General features: G+C 40.3%; 1 protein-coding gene across 1 annotated transcript in view; it reads right to left on the reverse strand.

Annotated features, from left to right (window-relative positions):
• Positions 1-10,154, reverse strand: part of LOC140464306 (protein ELFN1-like) — a 450,048-nt gene extending 439,894 nt beyond the window's left edge. The window contains exon 1 of the mRNA XM_072559225.1: positions 10,143-10,154. The gene's annotated coding sequence lies outside the window, so the exon portion shown is untranslated. The remainder of the gene's footprint in view (positions 1-10,142) is intronic.
• Between the last annotated feature and the right edge of the window lie 288 nt (positions 10,155-10,442).

The following is a 10,442-nucleotide window of genomic DNA, read 5'->3' on the forward strand; positions in this document are numbered from 1 at the left end:
AACATGACTGGCCTTTTTTTTATACTCTGCACTTGACTGATGAAGGGAAACATATTACATACCATTTTGATCACCTTATGCACTTGTGTTGCCACTTTCAGGGAACTGTGAGCTTAAATCCCTCTGCAGGTTGATGCTACTAAAGATTCTGCCATTTACTATATATTTCTCTCCTACAATAGATCATCCAATTTGCGTTTGTCCAGATTAAACTCCATCTGCCATTTTTCTGCCCAAGTCCCCAACCTATCTATATCCTGCTGCATCTTCTGGTAATCCTCCTCACAATTCGCAACACCTCAAATCTTTGTGTCATCTGTAAACTTACTGATCAGGCCACCTACATTCATTTCCAAATAATTTGTATATATTACAAACAACAGGAGTCCCAGCACTGATCCCTGAAGAATACCACTGATCATGGATCTCCAATCAGAAAAACACTCTTCGCTACAACAGCCTTTCTTACATGACTAAGCCAGTTCGGTAACCATCTTGCCAGCTTACTGTGGATCCCATGTGACATTACCGTTTGCATCAGCCTGTCATGAGGGATCCATACAGACAACATTCACCATCTTGCCCTCATCATCTTTGTCAATCCCTCAAAAACACAAATCACATTCGTGAGATGTGACCTTTCCCACAGAAAGCCATGCTTCCTATTGCTAATAAGTCCATATTTTTCAAATGTGAGTAAATCTTATCTCCAAGAATCTTCTCCAATAAATTTCCCTACCACTGACTTAAGGCTCACTAATCTATAATTTCCCCGAATATCCCTGTTGCCCTTCATAAACAAGGGAACAACATTGTCTATTCTCCAGTCCTCTGGAATCTCTCCTGAGACTAGCCCCAGCAACTTCATCACCAGCTTCCCTCAGCTGTCTAGGATAGATCCCATCAGGTTCTGAGGACTTACCCTAAAGATTTTTAAAACACCCAATACCTCAAGAAGGTTACCTCAGGGTACAATGAGATCTTGTTCAGTTGGACCAATGAGCTGAGGAGTGACACTTGGAGTTTAATTTAGATCACTGAGGTGCTGCGTTTTGGAAAGGTATATCAGGGCAGGACTTATACACTGAATGGGAAGGTCCTGGAGAGTGTTGCTGAACAAAGTGATCTTGGAGTGCAGGTTCATAGTTCCTTGAAAGTGGAGTCGCAGGTAGATAGGATAATGAAGAAAGCATTTGGTATGGACTGAGTATAGGAGTTGTGGCTGGATAGGACATTGGTTAGGCCACTTTTGAATACTCCATGAAACTGGTAGCCTCACTCACAGTGGGTGCCACTCTATTGTCAGTATATTGCCACCAACCCTGTAAATTGGCCCATAATTGAGCTTTGTATATTCAGATTGGACTGACAGTCTCCAAAGAGCATTCCACTGGTCCCCTTTGCAGGCTACCTCCTGATCAGTACTGGAAATCAATGGGACAGTGCCAGAGAAAAATACAAAGGCAGCTCCTGTCCCTTTTATCAGCCACTACACCCTCCACAGAGCTCATTTTCCACCACCAAGGAGCCAGTGCAATTCATTCTATCTTCTCCACATCTACCCTATCAAACACATTCATCATTTAGAAAATCTCTATCGGGTCACTACTCAAACTTCTCTTTTCCAGAGGAAAATGTCTATTTTTTTGTCAGGTTTTTAATTAATTTGTGTTTTTAATTGGTTCACTTTCTGGAAAAACTTTACTCTGCTGCCCCCTTTTATAGATTTCTACATACCCTGAAGCTTTTAATTCTCACCCTGAATTAAAATGTCATCACAAATAACAAAAAACATAGCCAGAGGGTTACAGGAAAATATTCTTTATTTCTTATTTCCAAGCTAATCACTTTCTGGAATGTAAAGTACCATCTTCTGAGAATATGATTAACCACAAAAAAAATTATCTCTAGAAAAGTTTGAGATAACTTGATGATTGAAGTTGTGTATATCAATGCTTAATCAATCCAAGTATGATATTGAAAAATGTAACAGGGAAATTCAGCTGTCTGATGCAAGATCAAAATGGCATAACATGACATTTAATAAATCTTTACACAATTTAATTAAATCCTGTTAATAAATCTGAAACCCAGGAATGCACCTCAACATATTTTGTTCAACCCAAAACAAGATTTACTATATTGATGTGAGGTTGAATCGATTGAACTGAGTTAATTAATTTTAAACTAGTTTTAAAGACATTCAATAGTGATTTTACTGGGCATCTCTTTTGATGTTGGTGCCATTGAGGCCCACTGTAAATCAGTATTTATGGCAGATCTGTTGTTGATTTTCTGTCAAAAGCATATAAATAATTTACTTCTTGATCTTGGATTGAGTGAATAGTTTGGTAACAGGAATATGAAGTAACATGACAAGGTTTTCTCTTCACAATCTAATTTCCTTCTTTCTGTTCAACTGAAGGTACTGAGTCATGCCAGGGATCCAGTTCCATGGTGATTATAAACCCTACAATACCTCATCCCATTGCCCAGTTCACCATGTGAGTCTTTATAAAGCATCATGATGAGACTATTCAACCTTAAAACACATCACATTTGAGCTCAATCTTGTTAGGTAATAAGGTTGTGAGGTTTGAAAAGCTAACATAACCAACAAGTGTTGATAAGGTGAAAGGAAGTAGTAGTGAGCTTCACACTGTGAAGTAGTTTTTTCATAACAGTAAGACTTATTGAATTTAACAATGACAAGAATATGGTACAACTACAGTTGAGATATAGACAATAACATAGAGCTATTGATTTGTTAGAGCTAAACAGCCAGAGAGCTGGACTAACAATAGTAAAGATAGTCCATAACACTGGCACAGAGTGGGAGGAGTTCCTATAACTGCTAGTGTACTAATATTACTAAAAACTAAATAAGTAGAGCGGGTAGCAAGGAAGAATTGTTGGACATGATACTGCGACTGTATTGAATTAACATCAGAAAACATATAGCTATTACATCCTGAGCACTGTGTCTAGTTCTGGCTACAAAGGCAGAAGGACGCTATTCAAGCTTAGAATGCCCAGGAGCTTCACACCTCCAACATTAGGAGCACAAAGACTTGAGGAGAGTTTACAGTAGTTTTGGATCTTCCATTTGATGAGGAATTCCTTAAGGAGTTAAATATTGACATTATTATAACATTAATTTTCAAATCCTCTCTGGACACAAGAGGGGTCTCAGAGGATTGGAGGACAGCTAATACAATATCATTGTTCAAAAAGTAGTAGGGATAAACCAGGGAACTATCAGTATATAAGTTTATCAATAGTAGAGAAACTACTGAAAAATTCTGATAAATAGAATTAACCTCCACTTAGACAGCCAAACATTAAGAAAGGATAGTTAACATAGCTTTGTCAAGTGGAGGGAACTTGATGTGTGGATGAAGGTAATGCTGTGCTTTATGTTTACATGGACCTTGGTAAGTCTTTTTAAGACCGCAAGATATAGGAGCAGAGCAGGTCATTCAACTCATCAAATTTGCTCTACCATTCAATGAGATAATGGCAAATTTGATAACCCTGAACACTATTTTCCTGCCTTTTCCCATAATCCTTTTTAAAACCCTTGATTACTAATTAAAAACCTGCTATCTCAGCCTTGAATATACTTAACGGCCCAGCTACCACAGCTCTCTGAGGTAAAAAAAATCCACAGATTTACTACTCTCTGAAAGAAGAATTCTGCTTCACTTCTGTCTTAAAAGGGTTATCCTTTATTCTGAGAGTATGCCCTCCAGTCCTAGACTTTCCCACAAGGGTAAACAACCTTTCTGCACCATCCCTGTCAAGTCCCCTAAAATCTTGTATATTTTAACATGGCCGTCTATCGTTTTTCTAAACTACAATGAATAAAAGCCCAACCTACCGAACCTCTCCTCTTAAGAAAGTGCCTCCAAACTCAAGATCAGCCTACTAAACCTTCTCTGGACTGCCTCCAATGCCAGTACACCGTTCCTTAGATAAGGGGCTTGTAGTATTCTAGGTGTGGTATGATCAGTACCTTGTATAGTTTTAATAAGACTTCTCTATTTTTAGACATCATTTCCTTTGAAATAAAGGCCAACATTCCATTTCCCTTCCCTATTACTAGCTGAACTCATATGCTAGCTTTATAAGATTTATGCCTGAGGATTCACAATTCCCTCTGTGCTGTAACTTCCTGCAATCTTTCTCGATCTAAGACAGCATTTACTAAATTGTCTGCTTATAGTCTCTTATCAACGGTGCATTTCCATAGTCTGTCCTTACACTGCAATGCCTGAAGACTGCTTCTAGCCCATCTAGATATGATGTGAAACACTTGACCTCTATCTCATCTCTCAAGCTCTGTGCCAGGATTCAGTTAATTAGTATCGTAAAAATCATACTGTACATGCATTCATCCATCTTGAAAGAACAACTCAATGACCGTATCCCACCCCCACTCAGCACTTATGTTCCAAAAAAAACTAAATATAAAGCACTAAACAAAAATCAGTTTCCTCCAAGAAAATAGATTATAAAATAGGATTGTATTCTGACATGCAATTTTTATACTAAAATCTTAATGATTATCTTGAATATAACTCACCCAAAGATCCTCTTATTGTCTGAACAACTATTACTGCTCTCACTCCTCAGCTCTGATTGAGGCATTCCTCCACCTCCTCCTCAACTCTCTCACTCCTTTCCATTTTCCCCTCAGGGCTCTATCCCCTGCTGCCCTGATTCCCTGCTGTTCACCAACCCTCTCTCACACCCTCTCTCAAAGTGAGGCCTCAGGAGAGTGCAACGAGAGGGAGATTCAGGAGAGGGAAGCTGCAAGAATAGCAATGAGTGACAGCGAGTGAAGGGGTTGGAAGATGGAAAGGATGAGTTGGAGTGGTTTAGGAGAGGCAGCGAACAAAGTACCATGCATTTAGAAAGCAGACCAAGCATGCATGTTTATTGTATATGTCTACTTAGAGAATAGTCTGTCACTGATGAATAATCCAGAGGTCCAAGCCAATGCTTTGGGGACATAGGTTCAAATCCCACCATAGCAGTTCTTGGAACTTAAATTGAAGTAATGAAGATCTGAAACTAAAAGCTACTCTCAGTAATGGTAACTGAGAAACAATCATAGATTGTCATAAAATTCCATGAGGTTCACTCATGTCCTTAAGGACATGATCCTGACCTGGGCAAAAGTGAGAACTGCAGATACTGGAAACCAGAGTTTAGATCAGAGTGTTGCACAGCAGGAAAAGCACAGCAGGTCAGGCACCATTCGAGGAGCAGGAAAATTGATGTTTCAAGCATCAAGAATAGAGGCTGGTCTGGCCTACGTGTGACTCTAGATCCACAGCAAAGTGTTTAACTCTTAACTACCTTCTAGCAAGAAACTCAGATCATGAGCAATTAGGGATGGACAATATATGTTGCCCTTACTAGTGGTGCCAACATCCCACTAAAGAGTAAATCTAAAAATGAGCAAAAATAGAATGGATAGGCAAGAAATTCTGGTTTTGACAGTAATGTCTTCACCTTATAAAAAGATTTTAAAAAGGACAGAGATAGTAGCAATTTATAAGATGAGTGGAATCACATCTTAAACCAAAGCAGTGTATCAGAGTTTAAATGTTAACTGTAATTGTCAGCTGGCAGCATCATTCATGTCTGTATGCACTAAGTAGGAACCTAGGAGCAGGAGACCATTCAGCCAGATGAGTTTATCCTCTCATTTGATTGATCATGGGTAATTTGCACCTTAACTCCATCTATCACCTTGGTTCCATATCCATAACAGCCTTACTCAACAGAAATTTATCAACCTCAGTTTTGAAATGTTCACAGGAGTTTCAACCCTATGAGATTTTTGTTTTTGTTTCAGATTTCTATTATCCTGTGCATGAATATTAACTTGCTGACATCACCCCTGAACTGCCTGGCTCTAATTTTAAGATATGTTCTCCCCACTGTCCCCATTCTGGACTCAATGGTTTAATGGTAGTATCTCCAAACGGTAATTCAGAGGTCTCGGCTGAGGCTCTGAGAATACAGATTCAAAGCCGACCACAACAGCTGGTGGAATTTAAGTTAATAAATCTGGAGTCAAAAGCCAGTCATAATAATAGTGACATTGAAACTATCCATTGTCCTAAAAATTCAACTAGTTCACCAATATCCTCTAGGAAAGGAAATCTGCCACTCAAACCTAATGTGGCCTTTTTGTGTCTCCAGACCTACAGCAATGTGGCCGACTTCAACTGCCCTCTGAAGTATTCTGCAAACCATTCAGCACAAGGACAATTAGGGATGGACAGCATATACTGGACTTACCAGTTATACTTACACTCTATAAAATAATAAATTTTAAAAACTTTTCCTCCTCCCTTACCATAAAAAGATGATTTAACTCCATGTACCTGATGAAATATTTTAATCATCCTAACTATCTCAATAGAACACCTTGTAATTTTCCACACTTAATTTTTATATAGTTAATCCAGGCAATGACCATCTCCAATAAGGGCTGAAAAATGTGTTGCTGGAAAAGCACAGCAGGTCAGGCAGCATCCAAGGAGCAGGAGAATTGACATTTCGGGCATAAGCCCTTCTTCAGGAATGGCTTCTTCAGGGATTCCTGAAGAAGGGCTTATGCCCGAAACGTCGATTCTCCTGCTCCTTTGATGCTGCCTGACCTGTTGCACTTTTCCAGCAACACATTTTTCAGCTCTGATCTCCAGCATCTGCAGTCCTCACTTTCTCCATCTCCAATAAGGGGCAATCTAACCACTGCTCCATGACATTCAATGCTGTTATTATCACTACCAACATCCTGGGGATTACCATTAACCAGAAATTCAACTGGACTAACCATATAAACACAGTGGCTACAAGACCAAGTCAGAAGATGGGATTACTACAGCAGGTAACTCATCTCCTGACTCCCCAAAGCTGTCTATCATCTACAAGGCCCAATTCATAGAGTCAGAGAGTCAAAAAGCACAAAACAGATCCTTCGGTCCATTTCATCTGCAGCAACTAAATATCCCAATCTAACATTTGCTAACATTTGACCAATATCCCTCTATCTCCTTCCTATTCACATACCTATCCAGATGCCTTTTAAATGGTGTAATTATACTCACCTCCACCACTTCCTCTGGAAGATCACTCCTTACACGCATCACCCCCTGTGTGAAGAAGTTACCCATCAGGTCATTTCAAGATCTTTTCCCTCTCATCTTAAACCCTTTAGTTTTGGACTCCCCACGCTAGGAAAAATCATCTTGGCTATTCATCCATTTCCCTCATGATTTTGTAAATCTCTTCATCCTTCAGCCTCCAATCCTCCAGGGAGAAACACCCCAGACTATTTAGCCTTGCCCTGTAACTCAAACCCTCCAGTCCCTGCAATATCCTTGTAAATCTTTTTTGTACCCTCTCGAGTTTAATTACATCTTTCCTATAGCAAGGTGACCATGAAGAGGAAGGGTTTAGAGGACTATAGGCCAAGTGCTGGCAAATGGTACTAGATTAATTTAGGATATCTGGTTGGTATGGACGAGTTGGACCAAAGGGTATGTTTTTGTGTTGTACATCGCTATGACTCTATGATGCTATGACCAGAATTGCACACAATGTCTCATTGGCGACAGCCTCACAATGTCCTGCACAGCTGCAACATGTCATCCCAATTCCTAAACTCAATGTTATGGCCACTGAAGACAAGCATGCCAACATCTTCTTCACCCCTCTGTCTACTTGCGACTCCACTTTCAAGGAACTATGCACATGCACCCCCAAGGTCTTTTTCTTCAGCAACCCTAGAGTCCAACCATGAAATGTGTAAACCCTGACCTGTACAAGTCAGGATTGTGATGGAGTACTCCTCATTTGCCTGGATGGGTGCAGTTCCAACAACACTCAAAAAGCTTGACACCATCCAGGATACAGCAGCCTGCCTGATTGGCACCACATCCACAAGTATCCAATCCCTCTTTCACCAATGCTCAGTAGTAGCAATGTGCACAATATACAAGATGCACTGCAGAAATTCATCAAAGATCCTTAGACAGCAACTTCCAAACCCATTACCATTTCTATCTAGAAGGACAAGGGCAGCACATACAAGGATACCCCATCACTCACCACCCTGATTTAGAAATAGATCACTATTCCTTTATTATCACTGGTCAAAATACTGGATTCCTCTCCCTAAAGGCATTGTGGGTCAATCGACAGCATGAGGACTGCAGCAGTTCAAGAAGGCAGCTCACCACCAGCTTCGCAAGGGCAACTATGGATAGGCAATAATTGCTGACTGGTCAGTGACACCCACATCCCATGTCTGAATAAAAAATAAAGAAATAAAAAGTCCAGCTGTAAACTGAGTACTACTTGGGGGTTTCACTTTGTCACCCACCAGATGGGACCATCCCAATGAATGGAGAAGAAGACTCTACATATGGCACCAAATCATCTTCCTCACAATCTTCTTACAGTATCCTCAGGCACCCACCAATCACAATATCCACAACAGATTTGCATCAGATTTGCCTCGTATCAATGACTTCCAATACATTCTTCGTCAAAAAAGAAGATGTCAGACCTTCCACCATCTTACAAAGAAATTAACTTGCACGGAGACTGATCAGCAGATAAGAACCTATGGGATTCAGGGCAATTTGGCAAATTGGATCTAAAGTTGGCTTAATGGTAGGATCTTAAAAATGTGTTGCTGGAAAAGCGCAGCAGGTCAGGCAGCATCAAAGGAACAGGAGAATCGGCGTTTTGGGCATAAGCCATTCTTCAGGAATGAGGAGGGTGTGCCAAGCAGGCTAAGATAAAAGGTAGGGAGGAGGGACTTGGGGGAGGATGCAGAGGTTGACAGTCAAAGGTTGTTTTTCACTGGAAACTTGCAACCAGTGGCATTCCACAGTGTTCAGTGATGGGTCCCTCGTTGTTTGTAGTGCTCATTACTAATCTAAACCAGTTGTTTTAAACTAGCATGAGGTAAGAAGTGTGCTGTGAAATGTTCAGGAAGTAGCGCCGCTTTATCTTATTGTCGAGACCTAATCCGTGCTTCCATTTTCTCTGGAATCTCAGATTCTATTATGGAAGACAGTATCACCTGCTGCCAGGTGCCCATATCGATTGCACAAATGCAAGTTTCCAGAGTTATGTAGGGATAGAAGTTGAATACCCCACAGGTGCAGAGTTTCAGTGCCAGACATGCGCAGGAGAAGGGAAATCCACTTGACTAAAATGGTTCTGATATGACTTATTTGTCTCATTGAAGTATGCCTTGATACTGAAAAGGAGGTGGTATAATTCGTGAACTTGCAGATTACATGGAAACTGGTCATGTAGTAAATAGCAATAATCAGGAGTAGACAATGATGAAGCATAATGTCACTGCAATAGTAATTCAGAACCTCAGGCTGAAGTTCTGAGCTTAGAGATTTCAATTCCATCTTGGCAGATGGTGAAATCTGAATATAATACAAATCTTAAATAAAAGCTAATCTAACAGTCACAATCCAAAGTGACAATTAATTAAAATCCTGTCTGGTTCACTGGTGTTCAGAATTCAGTTAAAAACATTTAAAAATTCATGGTGATTGAGGAGATAGGGAGAATTTGAATTAGGGTCCTCGAAAAAAACATTCAGTGCCTGTCAAGAGAATGGACATCAAGGGGAATGTTCATTAAGAGACACCCATTGCCCTTACAGCTGACTTCTCTGCCCAACTATTTCCATGACCCATAACAGACTAAACCTCCAGTCTTAATTAGCCAAATTATTTAGTTGTGGAAGCAGACTATTCAGTCCATCAAGTCGACACCAACCTTCCAAAGAGCATCCAACCAGGCTCACCCCATCCCTGTAACACTGCATTTCCCATAATTACTCTACCCAACCTGTACATCTTTGGACTATATAAGATAGTCACCAAAGATATAGAGCAGCAATTTTAAGTGAACATAAGGACATGAGAACAGGAGCAGGAGTAGGGCTTTTGGCAATATGAGGCTACTCCATCATGCAATAATATTATGGTTGGTCTGATTATGACCCTCATGCTACTTTCCTGTCAGTCCTTTAAAGCTTCAGCTCTGTTTCAATCAAAATATTGTCTAACCTTTGATATTGCACTTACTCTGGTCGCTACTTCAGGCCAGTCTAGTGCCCTGGACTTCTTTGGCAGATCTGGGGACAGAGGATGGCTCTCCTCTCCACTTCCTCATCCTCCAAGATCTCCAGGTCACTGTTGGCAAAGTGGGGCACAAATTTATTTCTCTCAAATAGTTATTTCAAACTGCACATCAATAAATACACCAAGGGCAGTTCTTGTTTTATCTGTTGAGCACAAGATTGTAAAGAGCAACATTGTGAAGATCAGATGCATCCTAGTCAGGTGACCAGCAAAGAACTGAGGGAGTAAAGTTATCAGGGCTCA

Source organism: Chiloscyllium punctatum, chromosome 40, assembly GCF_047496795.1.
Source record: "Chiloscyllium punctatum isolate Juve2018m chromosome 40, sChiPun1.3, whole genome shotgun sequence".
In the NCBI taxonomy this organism is placed as follows: Eukaryota; Metazoa; Chordata; class Chondrichthyes; order Orectolobiformes; family Hemiscylliidae; genus Chiloscyllium; species Chiloscyllium punctatum.